Source organism: Carettochelys insculpta, chromosome 22 (assembly GCF_033958435.1).
Source record: "Carettochelys insculpta isolate YL-2023 chromosome 22, ASM3395843v1, whole genome shotgun sequence".
NCBI lineage: Eukaryota > Metazoa > Chordata > Testudines > Carettochelyidae > Carettochelys > Carettochelys insculpta.
This window is the reverse complement of record NC_134158.1, coordinates 7,137,777-7,153,736: the sequence shown is the minus strand read 5'-3', so window position 1 is coordinate 7,153,736 and position 15,960 is coordinate 7,137,777. Positions and strand designations below refer to the sequence as shown.

Below are 15,960 nucleotides of genomic sequence, written 5' to 3'. Positions count from 1 at the left end.
TCCTGCCCCTTCCTTCCCCTCCCACCTCCAGCTCCCTCTCCCAATTACCAGGAGCAGAGCTGAACCCCGGCCTGGCTCCTGCCCCCTCCTGCAGCTCTCAGCGCTGCAGATCCTCCAGCCACTCACTGGCCAGGCGCTGACATGCTCCACGCATGAGGGGCTGGGGGAAGAGAGCTCCTGCACCCCGCTGCAGCCCACCACCCCCCAAATTCCTCAGGCCCTGGTGGTCCCAGCTGCTGTGGTGGTGCCTCCGGCCCTGGTGGTGGCTGTGGTGAGTCACTGCCATTTATTGGGGGGGGGGTTCGGGGGGGGCTGGCAGACAACGTGCCATACTTCCAAAGTCTGGTCCGTTCCATCGAGGGTTTAATGCACTGCAGGACGGTAGAGGATGCAGGCATTTAACCCTTCCCTGCCCTGCTCCCCCCTCCAGTTTTGTAACTTGGTTGCAAGTAGGTGCAGCAATTAGGAAAAAAAACTAACGCTGCATATGGCTTGATGTTGTTCTCTGCCCCCAGTTACACCCCCGCAGCCCCAAACGGCATGACACGGCTCATGCCTGCGCGGGAGTCAGGATCAAACTTTCCTGAAACAGCTGAGGCAAGCCAAAGCGATCAGGAGAGAACCAGGACCAAAGATCCCAGGGGCTATCCAACGTTTTCCAGCTGGTAATTTTTCAGCTTGGTCCTCATCCTCCGAAACCAGTTTGCGCCGGAAGGGGCCGAGGAAGAGACTGAGGGCTTGGGATGACTCACAGAGAAAGTATCAGAGAGGCGGCCGTGTTAGTCTGTAGCTTCAAGAACAACAAGAAGTGTTGCGGCAACTGATAGACTAACAGATATTTTGGAGCATCAGCTTTCGTGGGCAAACACCTGCTTCATCAGATGCGTGAGTGTGGGGGGCGGTTTCAGAGGGGTATTTAAAGAGTGGGGTCCCAGTAAGAGGGAGGGCCGGAGCTGACAAGGTCTATTCAGCAAGTGGAAATGGCCCAGTATCAACAGCACTTATCAAAAGAGAAAAAAAACAGGTCAGATCAGACAGGGGGATGTGAGCCATTGTCAGAGTCTAATGGGGAGCTATTAGCACCCAGAGCAGAGAAACTGCCTTTGTAAGCTGCGAGCCACGCCCAGTCTCTGTTTAATCCATGGTTAGTGGAGTCAAATTTGCAAATGAATTGCAGCTCAGAGATTTCTCTCTCCATTTGATTTTTGAAATTTTTTTGTTTCAGAACTGTCACCCTGAAATCGGCCACTGAGTGTCCAGGGAGACTGAAGTGTTCCCCCACAGGCTTCTGTACATGACCGTTCCTGATGTCTGATTTAGGTCCATTTATTCTTTTACAGAGAGACTGTCCAGTTTGACCAATATAAATTGCAGCGGGGCATTGCTGGCACATGATGGCAGATGTTATATTAGTAGATGTGCAGGTAAAGGAGCCCCAGTGGTGTGGTTGATGTTAGGTCCTGTGATGATGTCACTAGTGTAGATATATGAGCAGAGTTGGCAGCGAGGACTGTTGCAGGGGCTGGTTCCAGGCCCAGAGTCACTGGTTTGTGATTTGTAGTGGTTGGTGAGGATGTGTTTAAGGCTGGCCGGCTGTCTGTAGGCGAGGACAGGCCTGCCTCCCAAGGTCTGTGAGAGTGAAAGATCATTGTTCAGGATGGGTTGCAGATCACTGATGATGCACTGGAGTGGCCTTAGGTGGGGGCTGTATGTGATGGTCAGCGGTGTTCTCTGGTTTTCCTTGAGACGCGTGTCTTGGAGCAGGAGGCTTCCGAGTACCCGTCTGGTTCTATCAATCTGTTCCCCCACTTCCTTAGGTGGCTATTGTCGTTTGAGGGAAGCTTGGTAAAGGTCTTGTAGATGTTTGTCTCTGTCTGATGGATCAGAGCAAATACGGTTGTACCTTAGTGCCTGGCTGTAACCAATGGATCGTGTTGCATGCCCAGGATGGAAGCTGGAGGCGTGTTAATAAGCATAGCAGTCCGTGGGTTTTCGGTATAGGGAAAGGTTCATAAACATGAAGGACATTGGAAGGAAGGGGGAAAGTGGAAGTGCTGGATCATCATGATTAAAAGTACTCTTTTGTTCTGTTAGCCAGGGATGTCTCCTGAGAAGGGCCTTGGGAAAAGGGAAAATATATATACCCCCCGCCACACAGAGACACTGGGACTGTTCAGTCTGGAAAAGAGGAGACTGAGGGACGATATGATAGAGGTCTATAAAATCATGAATGGTGTGGAGAAGGTGAATACAGAAAAGTTATTTACTTGTTCCCATAGTATAAGAACTAGAGGACACCAAATGAGATTAATGGGTAGCAGGTTCAAAACTACTGAAAGAAAGTTTTTCTTCACCCAGCGCACAGTCAACCTGTGGAACTCCTCGCCAGAGGATGCTGTGAAGGCCAGCACTCGAACAGAGTTTAAAAAAGAGCTCGATAAATATTTGGAGGTTACATCCATAGATGGCTGTTAGCAAGGGGTAAGGTATGGTGACTAGCCTTTTGTCGAAGGCGGGAGATGGATGGCAGGAGACAAATCACTTGATCATTGTCTTCGGTTCACCTCTCATGCCCGACCGCATCCTTGGGTCCAGAGAGAGGGTGACCATTCCTTCGGGTGCATTTCTGACATACAGAGCCCTGCTCTGTGTGCCACCAGGACACCTGCTGAGGTGAGGAGAAATTTCTTGATTTTTCCAGCGCCCAGGGAAGACTAGACTCTGAGGCATGACAGATGAACCAGGACCTGAGGCCCAGGGAAATCATCGCCGTGGTACTGTCTTCCTGGGTGAGTACCGACTGTCTCCAGAAATGGTTAGATGGGATCCATCTGTGCTTGGCTCAAATCGAGGCCTGGGGAAATGGGTTACCTGGAGAGATGGTGGAATCTCCATCCCTAGAGGTTTCTAAGTCCTGGCTTTCAAAGCCCTGGCTGGGATGATTTAGTTGCGGGAGGGGGGGAGGTTGAGCCCTGCTCTAACCATTAGGCTAGGCTCCCAGCCTTCCTCCACTGCAAACACTAGTCTTCCCCGCACCTGCTAAACATCTGCATTTGTTTTACACCAGTAAAAGTGGGGTGGGGGGAGACTGAACCTCAGCACAAACACACACTCCACCCTCCCCTTCCTGTCAGATGCCAGACGTTATTTTTAGCTGCAACTAATGAGACAACTTTGGAGCAGCTATGTCTGGACGGTAGCACTGGAAATGGCCCCCTGCAAGGCACCTTTGGGATAGCTGCACCCATCAGGCAGACAAGAGATTTGCTGACTCACTTGGTAAGTGACACAGCTGAGCAGGGAGGATAATTGCTTTGCTTCCCATGTTGCTTAAGGGCAGGAAACCACCAGCAAATATGCAAGGGTAACCACAGGCAGGCTTGAACCTGCAGGCTCAGGAGCTCAAATATGGAGATAGCCTATCTCACTGAGCTGTCCGTAGGCTAACATATTTTGGAGCATCCGCTTTTGTGGGCAAAGACCTGCTTTGGCAGGTGCCACAGGATTTCTCGTTGTTCTTGAAGCTACAGACCAACACGGCCACCTCTCTGATACTCATCTCCAGTGGATTATTTTTTTTTAAACTATTTGCTGTGGATCTCTAAATGGCTGCTCCAGGCCCAAGCTCAGGATGCTGGCTTTACCAAGCCAGGGCTCAAACCCCAGACCTATCCCTCCCGCTTTGCGTAGGCTCTCTAGTGAGAGCTAAACCCCAGCTGTGGAGCAGACTCCTTCTTTCTTCCTGTAAATGGTTTAGGCGCCGCTCCAAGGGACAGCGACCCACACCCCGAGCTGTGTGGGTTAAGCCAGCTGCCAGAGCTCCCCAAGAATGCATGCCCCAGCTTTCTTCCGCAGGGCCAAACCCCAGCCCGGAGGGGTCTACCCAGCCCAGGGCCCCCAGCCTCTGAGAGCTGGCAGCTCAGTAAAGGAAGTTGCCACCCCAGAGCCAGGACCCCACTTTCCTGATCCGCAGCGGTGGGGAAGGGGGGACAGTAGAAAGCTGCTTCAGCCTGGCTCTGCAGCATGGCCCCCATGAAGTGGGAGTTCTGGGGAGGGGGCATTCAGTCTGGACCAGGCTGACTGATCACTAGGTGGGGCTGTGGGAGCTGCTTTGGGGAGTGAGGACAATGGAAAGCTGGTGCTAAGAAAGCACCACCACAGACAGCTGCTGGACAGGATGAGGCGAGAGTGGGGTGATCGTACACATGGGCTGGGCTCTGGCTGCCTGGGATGAGCTCAGCTCCTTTGAGGGACTCCTCGGGTGACACCCCTTGGCTGCTTCCCCCACCTGCTTTTTTCCCCTCTCTACAGAATGAGAGAATCTCAAAGGCTTCCAGGGCCTGGTTCCCGCAGGCAACCCCCGCCCCCCCGCTCTAACCATTAGGCGAGGCTTCCAGCCTCCCTCCTCTGCAAGCACTAGCCTTCCCCCCACCTCCCAAGCATCTGTGTTTGTTTTACACCAGTAAAAGTGTGGGGCAGAGAGACGGGACTGAACCTAGTCACAAACACACACTCCACCCTCCCCTTCCTGTCAGATGTCAGAAGTTATTTTTAGCTGCAGTTAATGGGACAATTTTAGAGCAGCTGCACCTTGTAGGGAGCAATGGAAACGTTCCGGAGGGCCCCAAAATCAGCACCTCCCCAGCAGGCAGCAAGCACGAGGAAGGAAGACAAAGAGAGAAAGACAGACAGAAAAGACAAGACAAGACAGAGATTGTCACGAACAAAACTTGCCCCATGTTGCAGCAAGACAGCCAGCCAGAAAGCAAGGCCCCAGAGACAAGGTCACAGCTCAGTCACTGCAGGGCCGTGCTGTCCCCGTCTCCCTGGGTGGGCACTGGAGCACCGGAGTGCAGGGATCTCTGCCCAGCACCGCTGCAAACTTTGGCGGGAGTTGGTGGGTCGCATCAGCCAGGGGAGGAATAGCAGCCAGTTGGCCTGCAAGACAGCAGTGGGGGAACTGGTTTGTCTCCCAACACGAGAACATTGGGCCTGTCACACACTAATTTCCTGGCAGCGGCAATCTGTCTCGGAGCTCTGAACACCAGATGTTGACACAGCTAAGCTTGGAACCCAGCACAAAAGCAGGATGGGCTCCTGGGCCTGCTGCCAAACCATGGGGTTCTCCAGCTGGAGGATCACAAGCGCACGGCTTACAGGGCACACTGCTTGTGCATCCACTCAGGAGAGAGTCAGGTGCTGCCCAGCTGAAGAGCGGAGCATCCCATAGCTGGGTTTTGTGTTTCCATTGGTGGTGCACATCAGCACCAGCCTTGGTGTGTATTAAAATTTATTCCGCACATGGGTGGAAAAAATCTGCACGCGGAGGGAAGAGATTAGAGCAGCGTCTCCCGGTTTTATTTGGCCATGGCCCCCTTTTAAACTCCAAAGAATCCCCTAATAACAGTCATATATGGCCCCCTAGGAGCTGAACCCAGCCCTTCTGGCAGGCACCTGGCATTAATAGAAGGGTTCCATTGGGAGTTGCAAACAAACGGAGAATAAGAATATCACCGTGTAAGGCTTGTTCAGTGGCACAGATGCTGCAGACCCACAGGGAATTACGCCCCGAGCCCTAGGAACTGGCTAAGGGTGGGAGTTTAAATGAACAGGGTGAGTGAAGAAAGTGCGAATGCAGGTGTGTGCACACAGAGGAATCATTCCCTGAAGCCGGCTCGTCTGGACAACCAGCTGCCAGCAGGGCGTGGCTGGCTGGCAAATAATAAGAGCTGAGCCTTGCGAAAGGCTTCCTCCAGGAAGGAGGCCCCAACAAGAGAAGATCAAAGTCCCATCTGCTGTTAGCCGATGACTCGCGGTCATGCAGAGTTCGTGGGAAATGGGACAGGACAAGAGCTCTGGACCCAAAAGTGGTAAAAAACGTTTGGAGGAAAGCTACAGTTCTTCCTGCCATCACCAGTCTGCAGGAGTTAGGCTCGGCTGGCTGGGGGGAGCAGGAGGAGGGCCTGGCCCTGGCCTTGGGCCCCTTTCCCTCTCCCCAGGATGGATGGTACTGACTGCTCCTGAGCACTGCAGCTGACAAGAGGGTCATACAATCAGCTCACTGCCCGGGAATCAGTGGGTGTGGGCGTGAGTGCAGGAGGGGAAGAGTGGGTGTGCGTGTGAGTGCAGGAGGGCACGAGTGTGTGCGAGTGCAGGAGGGGATGAGTGGGTGTGCATGTGAATGCAGGAGGGGATGATACCCTCCCAAAAACAGTAACCAAGGTTGACAAATCAGAAAAATATGATCAAGGTGAGCAAAACAGAGAGTGGAGGGGCAGGGGGCGGGAGTCAAGAATGTTTATGATTTGTGAATCTTGATTACTGTTTTTGTTTCTCTGTACCTTAAATATCGAGTCTGTTCTGGTCTGGCTATGGTCTGAAGAAGTGGGTCTGTCCCACGAAAGCTCATCACCTAATAAATTTTGTTCAAGTGCTACTGGACTGCTTTTTTGTTTTGATATATATAAACCAGACCGGCTTTCTCCCTGTTACTATCCAAAATATCTGTTAGTCTATAAGGTGCCACAGGACTGGTTGTTTTTTTCAAATGGTCACTCTTCAGGGTTTCGGATTTTTCAGGGCTGAGAGGCTGTCCCCTACCGAAAAAGTGGATCAATTCTTTCTCTCTGCTTCTTTGTGTGTGGACATACTCTTTCAAAGTACGTTTTTTCAGAAGAGATCTTCCGGAAGACCTTCGTGCAAAGGTTCGCCATGGTGTAGACGTAGCCTGGCTGCGTGCTCTTGCAAAACAAACATTGATTTATTTCTTTATTTTGAGCCCAGGTATGAGCCTGATTTTAGACCCGTCTTTCTTCCCTTGCAAGGAAAGGCTTTCTGTATCCGGTGCGTAACAAGCAAACCACACAGTATGGAGGAGAGAGATAGAAAAGGCAGGTGGATAGGGCTTTTGTTGTGGTTTTTGGCATGCTGGATCATGGGTTAGTTAGGTGTCGGTGCTTTTGATTGTCAAGCCAACCCAAAACCTGCTGCTTGAATCAGGCTACGATGTGGTCAGGCTCGGTATTTGTTTGTGGGTTTTTTGTTGGCTTTCTTAGACAGGGAAGATTTGGCCGAATCCAGCATAGCTGACTTCGGGTTTCAGTGAAATGCCTCGAGTGAGAGGGAGTCAGGAGGGGGAAATAACAAGAAGTCCTGTGGCACCTTAAAGACTAGCATATTTATTGGGTGGGTGCGGGGGGGAGAACAAGCTGTCCTGTAGTACCTTAACGACTTAGGCCACATCTACACTATCAAGTCCTTCTGGATTAGCTGAGGCTCCTCTGGAAGAACACACAGCAGGTGCTCTTCTGGATTCCTTTAAGGAGAACCTGGTGCTTCTTCTGGAGACCGTTACTCACCCAGCTGAGGCTGAAGCAGGGGATGGGGCAGTTGTCTTTCTTTTTCTATCTATCATTAACAGAATGGCTGGGAAGAGTAAATTAAGTGGGGTGGTGCTATTCCAGCGAATGCCAAAGGTGGGGAAACAGCCATTATAATGCCTAAGATAATTGAGTTCTCTGCTGAGCCCCAGGTTAAACGTGTCACACTTGCAAATGAACCTCAGCCCCACCCCGCCTCCCACATGCAGCTGGGAGTTTGCTCAAAGCCCGGCTGCTTGTGGATTAACCAAAGACCAGCTCATGCTCCTACCCACCGGATTTCCAGGGCTGAAGAAGTGGGTCTGTCCCAGGAAAGCTCATCTCCTAATACATTATTTGTTCGTCTTTAAAGTGCCCCAGGACTGCTTGTTTTGTGACGATCCAGACTGACACGGTGACCTTTGTGTGCCTAATCTTGTCACAGAGTGTTATTTTACAGGTGCATCAGTATCCAGGTTCCCTAAGCCTGATTTGTGCTCGTCATCCTTTGGCACAGGGGCTTTCCAGTTTGTCCAGCGTACGTGGCTGAGGGGTGTTGCTGGCATAGGGTTACAGAGATGGGAGGGTTACATCACTGCCCGAAGCAGCCAGTAGCACAGGCTGGAGGCACCCAGCCAGGGTGAATATTCACACCCTGGGGCTCAGCTCCAGCCTTGTGACCTGCAACACAGCCTGGGAGGGAGTGTGACGAACACAAAACGGAACAGCAGAAATGCAGCACTTTAAAGCCTAACCAAATGATTTATTCGGTGATGAGCTTTGTGGGACAGACCCACTTCTTCAGCTCAATCCTTTACAAACAAACACCCTTTGGTTATAGAGGGTGGCAGGGTGACGAACAGAACAAAGAGACTTGTCATTAAAGTGAGCAAAGGATCATTATATTGTCCCCAAAGCACTGCCCGTCAAAAGATAACAAACAAAAGCTGAGCCGCAAGAAGTCAGGTTCTGATGCAGCGGGTCTCTGCCCACGAAAGCTGATGCTCCAAAATATCTGTTAGTCTCTAAGGTGCCCCAGGACTTCTTGTTGTTCTCAAAGATACAAACTAGCAAGGCCACCTCGCCGAGAAAAGCTGAGCCAATGAGAGCTCTGGGGTGGAGTTTGGAGGCAGCATCTGAGGGGCATCGTGGAAACTTGGTGGGATGAGGACAATCAATGGGACAGAGTAATATCGGGGCACAAAGCAGACTGGAAGGAGCGAACAGGCTGTGCTGGAGGCAGAGTGGCGTTGGGGGTGAAAGAAAGCACAGGATCCCATTAGAGATGGGACTGGTTAACGGGTAGGGGCTGGAGCAGCTCCTCCAGCTGGCACGGGCAGAGGGGTGCTCAGACCCCGTGGGGCTGGTGCAGGTGGGGGGGGGCAGTGTGGCTGGAGACACCCCCCGGTCCGTGGGGCCCCGGGGGAGGCTGTGAGTGAATGTGCCACTCCTGGGGTCATCACACTCACACCAGGGCTGTGTTGCAGGTCAAGGGGCTACAGCTGAGACCCAGCGTAAGAGTCCCCCCACTGCCTGGGCGCCTCCTGCCTGTGGGACTCGCTGCTTGTGGAACAGCCCAAGGGCAGCAGCCTCTGTCTGCCCCTGGGATGACTGTGCCCCCCCCCCCCCCCGCAATGCCTGATCAGTCACCCACCGAGCTGGAGAGTCAACCCGTTAATTCATTAAATGGGATTTTACATCCCGAATGAGCATTATCCTGGACATCAAAAAAGAACCCGCCCCCTCTGCGGACCACAGCCCAGCGGTGTCCAGTAGGAATGCAAAGATGGCCACGCTTGTGGCTGTCGTCTTTCCATATTCACCACACCCCCCCTAAATAAATGCCCCGCCCCAGTGCCAGGTACGCCCAGCCCCCCTCTAAATAAATGCCCCGCCCCAGTGCCAGGTACGCCCAGCCCCCCTCTAAATAAATGCCCTCCCCCTCCCCCCAGAGCCAGGCACCCCCAGCCCCCTCTAAAGAAATGCCCTCCCCCCCCTCCCCCCAGAGCCAGGCACCCCCAGCCCCCTCTAAAGAAATGCCCTCCCCCCCCTCCCCCCAGAGCCAGGCACCCCCAGCCCCCCTCTAAAGAAATGCCCTCCCCCTCCCCCCAGCGCCAGGCACCCCCAGCCCCCTCTAAAGAAATGCTCCCCTCCTGTGCCAGGCACCCCAGCCCCCCGTTCTCATTCAGTGCTGCTGACTCAGCAGAGCTGCTGCCACGTGCTTCTCCCACTCAGCCACGGACCACGTGCACCGAGCAGGCGGCTGCCCCACCCCCGCCCCCGCCTGCGGCTCTCGGGAGACGCCACATTTAAAGCTGCAAGAGCTGCGTGTGGCGCGAGAGCTCCGTGCGCCGCACCACCGTGTCCTATTCACCGCATGCGGCCAGTGCCAAACTCATCGGACGCCCCTGCTGCAGCCCTTAAACCCCTTAGCTCTGCAGCAGCCGGGCTGGGACCTGGGGAGTCCACCCCCAGCTCAGCCACACCCGAGCGCCCCCCCGCCACGCACAGGACCTGCTGCCAACAGGCCAGAGCAGCCCTGCCCGCAGGCCAACCCGGCCCCTGGGTTTGCTTATATCTCATTGGATGTTCGCTATGTAAACAAATGCTTCCTGCCTGTTACTAGAGCTGTTGATTCAGAGGTAGAAGAGGCCATTCACATTTTAATGCATCTGGGGTGAAATAGTTTCACTGCCAGGGCGATGAGAAAGGAAAGACGTGTGAGTCACCAGGCCTCCCGTGCACAGAAAAGTAATATGGAAAATTAATTGTTTTAAGACCGCTCCCAAGCTGTGTTTGCACGTACCTCATGCCATGTCCATGTCAAGTGCTCCTTAGGGGTGCAGAATAGGAACAGAGAGAAAGCCGTGCTAGTCTATATACTGTCAAAACAAAAAAGCAGTCCAGTAGCACTGTAAAGACTAACAAAATAATTTATTAGGTGATGAGCTTTCGTGGGACAGACCCGCTTCTTCAGACCATAGCCAGACCAGAACAGACTCAAGATTTAAGGCACAGAGGACTAAAAATATTAATCAAGGTTGGCAAATCAGAAAAACATTATCAAGGTGAGCAAATCAGAGAGGAGAGAGGCAGAAGGCAGGGGAGAGTCAAGAATTAGGTTAAGCCAAGTGTGCAAAAGAACCCCTATAATGACCTAGAAAATTCCCATCCTGGTTCAAACCACGTTCATGTGTCAAATTTGAATATAAAAGAGAGTTCAGCAGCCTCTCTTTCCAAACTGTCGTGAAAAATTCCTCTTCAGTAAGATGCAAACTTTCAGGTCATTAACAGAATGGCCCACTCCATTAAAGTGCTGACTGACAGGTTTGTGAAATAGGAGTTTTTTTTATGTCTGTTTTGTGCCCATTAATTCTTTGTCTGAGAGAGTTAGAAGTCTGTCCAATATACAAAGCATCTGGGCATTGTTGGCACATGATGACATATATGATGTTAGTTGAGGAACATGAGAATGTGCCCATGATTCTGTGACTAACCTGGTTAGGTCCAGTGATGGTATTTCCAGAGAAGATACGTGGACAAAGCTGGCAGCAGGCTTTGTTGCAAGGAAAAGTTCCAGGACTGGTGTTCCTGCGGTATAGACTGTGGCTGTTGGTGAGGATCCTCATAAGGTTGGGAGGTTGTGATGGGGTTCAGGGGTCCCCCTGCACTGCACCCCATCCGCTGGCAGGAGAGACTCTCACTCAGCAGGTACAACAGAAGGTTTATTAGGCAACAGATGCCCAGTTTCTCACAGAAGCGACAGCATAGCAGCCAGAGACAGTCCTTCCAACCCTTCCTGGGGACAGGAGCCCGAGGGGTGCCCCTCTGGGGTGTAGCTTCCCCCTCCTCAGGCTGGCTGCCTTCCAGCTCTCCCTTTTCCTAGCCTCTAACTGCCACCCCCGATTCAAACCCCTCTCAGCTCCTCCCTGCTCTTTGTTCAGGCAGAGGTGTTACCTGCCAGTTGTAGCCCCAGGGTCATCTTTAGCCACTGGGAGCTGCTGCTTGCCTCAGACATCCAGCCTGACTCACACATGCACTCCCCCCACTCCATCACATCTCTCCCCCCTTCCAGACCGCACTGAGCGGGGTCACTTAGCCAGTGACCTGGGGAAGTTCGGGGCCCTCCCTGCGTGACAGGGCATCGGCCGTGGTGTTGTTGTTCCCCTTGACGTGGACCACCTCCATGTCGTAGTCCTGCAGGAGCAGACTCCACCGCAGGAGCTTGGCGTTGGCCCCTTTCATGTGATGCAGCCAGGTCAGGGGTGAGTGATCGGTGTACACGGTGAAACGCCGTCCAAACAGGTACGGCTGCAGCTTCCCCAGCGCCCATACCATGGCCAGACATTCCTTCTCTATGGCCGTGTAGTTCTGCTCCCGGGGCAGCAGCTTCTTACTCAGGTACACGATGGGGTGTTTCTCCCCTTTGTCATTCACCTGCATTAGCACAGTGCCCAGCCCCACGTCTGAGGCATCGGTGAACACCAAGAAGGGCTTGTTGAAGTCTGGATTTGCCAGCACTGGGGCCCTGACCAGAGCCTCCTTCAGCGCGCAGAGGGCCTCTTGGCACTGCTCGGTCCAGACCACCTTGTCAGGCTTTCCCTTTTTACACAGCTCCGTGAGGGGGGCTGCGATGGAGCTAAAGTGGGGCACAAACCTCTGGTAGTACCGCGCCATCCCAATGAAGGCTTGGACCTGTTTCTTAGTCTGGGGTGTTGGCCAATCTCTGACAGCCTCCACTTTAGCTGGCTCTGGCTTTAAGCAGCCGCTGCCCACCTTGTGGCCCAGGTAGGTCACCTCAGCCATTCCCACCTTGCACTTCCCTGCCTTGATAGTCAGCCCGGCCTTCTGGAGTCGGTCCAGCACCTGCTTGACCTGGGACACACGGTCCTCCCACGTCTGGCTGAAGATGCAAATGTCGTGCATGTAAGCCAGGGCAAAGCTCTCCATCCCTTTCAGTAGCTGGTCCACCAGACGCTGGAAGGTAGCGGGTGCCCCCTTGAGGCCAAAGGGCAGGACCAGGAACTCGTAGAGCCCCACAGGAGCGATGAAAGCCGACTTCAGCCGGGCATCTTGGTCTAATGGCACTTGCCAGTACCCCTTGGTGAGGTCTATGGTGGTGAGGTAGCGGGCTCCCCCCAGCTTGTCTAAAAGGTCATCAGGCCTGGGCATGGGGTAGGCGTCCGATACAGTGATGGCGTTAAGCTTGCGATAGTCCACACAAAACTGAACAGACCCATCTTTTTTAGGGACTAACACCACGGGAGAGGCCCAGGGGCTGGAGGAGGGTTGGATCACCCCCAGAGCCAGCATGTCTTCAACCTCCCGCTCTATGTCCTGAGCCGTCCTCCCTGTGGCTCTGAATGGCACACACTTGATAGGGGCGTGGGTGCCTGTCTCTATTCGGTGGACAGCCAGGTCAGTGCGTCCGGGTCTGTCCGAGAACAGCTGTTGATGCGAATGCAGCACCTCCTTGATCTCCGTCTGCTGGGCAGGGGTCAGCTGGTCTGAGAGGGGAATAGACTCCAGCAAGGAGCCGGCTCCAGTCCTTGTGAGTAAATCCACCAAGGGATCATCCCCCTGCCCCTCCCAGTGTCTGCACACGGCCAGCACCAAGTTCTGTCTGTCCCAGTAAGGTTTCATCATGTTCACATGATAGACCCGGTGGCTGTGGGCCCGGTTCGACAGTTCCACCACATAATTCACGTCATTTAGCTGTTTGACAACCTTGAAGGGCCCATCCCAGGCCGCTTGCAGCTTGTTCCACCGCACAGGTACAAGGACCATCACTTGATCCCCGGTGGCATAGGCTCGGGCCCTGGCGTTACGGTCATACCAGACCTTTTGCTTCCTTTGGGCCATGGAGAGGTTCTCCCTGGCCAGGCCCATGAGCTCGGTGAGTTTTTCCCGGAAGGTCAGTACATACTGTACCACTGACTCCCCTTCAGGAGAGGCCGTCCCCTCCCACTCTTCTCTGAGCAAGTCCAAGGGTCCCCGTACCCTCCTTCCGTACAGCAGCTCAAACGGGGAGAACCCCGTGGATTCCTGGGGCACCTCCCTGTATGCAAACAGCAGGTGGGGTAAGTACTTGTCCCAGTCATGGGGGTATTGATTCATGAAGGTTCTCAGCATCTGCTTCAGAGTCCCATTGAACCTCTCCACCAGCCCATTGGTCTGCGGGTGGTGGGCTGTGGCCCAGGTGTGCTGGACCCCACACTTGTCCCACAAGCTTTGCAGTAGGGCCGACATGAAGTTGGACCCCTGATCTGTGAGGACCTCCTTGGGGAACCCCACTCTGCTGAAAATGGACAGCAGTGCATCTGCCACGGTGTCAGCGTCGATAGAGGTCAAGGCCACTGCTTCTGGGTATCGCGTGGCAAAATCTACCACTACCAAAATATATTTCTTCCCCGAACGCGTTGCCTTGCTGAAGGGGCCCACTATGTCTATAGCCACTTTCTGGAAAGGCTCCTCTATGATGGGCAGTGGCCTCAAGGCAGCTTTCCCCTTGTCCCGGCTCTTCCCCACCCTCTGGCAGGGATCACAGGACAGGCAATACAGACGGACAGCTGCAAAGATCCCTGGCCAGAAAAAGTTCTGTAACAACCTTCTCCTGGTGCGGTGGATCCCCTGGTGTCCTGCGAGCGGGACATCATGGGCTAGGTACAGCAGCCTGCACCGGTACTTTTGGGGAACCACCAGTTGCCTCTGGACCTTCCATGGCTCCGCTTTGCGTCTGGGAGCCCATTCCCGGTACAGGAATCCCTTTTCCCACAGGAATCTCTCCCTGCAGCCCTCCCCCAGCTGTGGAGCTGGGCTGAGACTGGCCAGTTCCCTCAGCTTCTGCAAGGAGGGTTCTCTCTGCTGCTCTGTCTGGAATTCTTCCGCTCGGGCAGGGGCGGATGCTACTCCCCCATCCCTGCCTGGCTCCAGCACCCCTGGCCTGTGAGATCTGGTTTTTGGGGGCCCCCTTTCTCTCAGGGTTGGCCCCTGTGGTTCCTGTGACTTTGGCTGGGCCTGTACCCCTGAATCTGGGGAGCGCACCCCTCGTTTTCTTTGGCTACGGGTCAGGACCAGGGCACGAGGGCGTTCACCTTGCCAGTTCTCCAGGTCAGCCCCCATCAGTACATCCGCCGGCAAATGGCTGTGCACGCCCACTTCCTTGGGGCCTTCCTTCTTCCCCCATTTCAGGTGCACCCTCGCCATGGGCACCTTGAAAGGGGTCCCATCAATTCCTGTTATCGTCAGGTGGGAATCGGGTATCATGCAGCCCGGTGCCACCACCCCGGGTCGGGCCAGCGTCACGTCAGCGCCTGTGTCCCAGAACCCCGTGACCTTTTTCCCGTCTACCTCGAGGTGTTTGAGACACTTGCTCCACAGAGGCATTGCCGCCCCCACTCTGTAAACTGGCCTCTGAACATTTGGTCCCCCTGAGGAGCTGGTCTGTGGGGCGGACTCGGCCCAATCCGAGTGCCCATTGTCGGCACCACCCACCTTGGCCGCCAGCCCCTCTGGCTTCTGGGACCCCACCCAGTTGACTCCATGACCCCCCGGCCTGCTCAACCTGCCTGGGAGCCTGGGGCACTGGGCTGCTCTATGCCGCTTTCGCCCACAGCGATAACAGCCTGGGTCTTGTTGTGTCCCTCGGGCCGGCTGCTCTGTCCGGGCTCTGTTTGGCTCTCTGGGGGGTGGGTGGCTGGCCCCTCTTTCCTGGGCCTGCCCAAGAGGTGGTCCCCTCTGTCGTACAGTTAGGGACTGGTCTCTCTGAGATTCTCGGTTTCTCCAGGACTCCCTCTCCCTCCGGGACTCCCTCTCTCTCCGAGACTCCCTCTCTTTGTGGGGCTCACTTTCAAACCTGGCTCGGCTGTTTGTGAAGTCATCTGCCAGTTTCCCTGCATCATGTGAGTCCCCCGGCTTCCGGTCCACGAGCCACACCCTCAGGTCAGGTGCGCACATCTCGTAGAATCGCTCCACGACTGCCAGCTCGATCAGGTCCTCTACGGACTGGACTCCCATTCCGAACGCCCACTTCTGGTAGTATTGCTTCAGGCGGGCGGTTGTATCTACATGGGTTTCCTCTGGCCTCTTCTGCGCCTCCTGGAACTTCTTCTTGTACATCTCCGGAGTCAGCCCGAACTTATGCAGCAGGGCCTGTTTGAACCGTTCATAGTCCCCAGGCTGCAGCCCCACCAGCTGGCTGAGCACCGCTGCGGCCTTCTGGCCCAGCAAGGGGGTGAGGTGCCGGAGCCACTCATCTGGGGGAACCTCATGCAACTCACAGGCTCGCTTAAAGGCGGTAAGGAACTCGTCCATGTCCCCTGGGTCCTGGCACTGGGCCAGCACACGCGTCTCCAAGTGACTGGCCACCCCGAGCCGTCTGGCCCTCTCCCCGCTTACCGCAGCTGGGGCCTCTTGGCGTCTCGCCTCTGCCATGGTTCGCTCATGCTCCTGCTCTTGCTCTCTCTCCTCACGCTCTCGCTCTCTCTCCTTCCGTTCTCGTTCGTTCTCCTCCCGCTGTGTCTCTTGTAGCTGGCGCTCGTGCTCATGCTCTCTTTCTCGTTCCTGGCGCTCGTGCTCACGCTCTCTTTCCCGTTCCTGGTGC

The 15,960-nt window shown here is 54.6% G+C and overlaps 1 protein-coding gene across 3 annotated transcripts in view; it reads left to right on the top strand.

Annotated features, from left to right (window-relative positions):
- The first annotated feature begins 782 nt into the window (after window positions 1-782).
- The window catches only part of LOC142024940 (C-type lectin domain family 2 member D3-like), a 43,029-nt gene continuing 27,851 nt past the window's right edge, over window positions 783-15,960 (top strand). For 2 of the 3 annotated variants that reach the window (XM_075017316.1, XM_075017308.1), the window contains exons 1-2: window positions 932-2,789; window positions 3,135-3,279. The gene's annotated coding sequence lies outside the window, so the exon portion shown is untranslated. Of the gene's footprint in view, window positions 886-931; window positions 2,790-3,134; window positions 3,280-15,960 lie in introns of those variants that run through there. The other variant, XM_075017309.1, reaches the window with a different exon arrangement.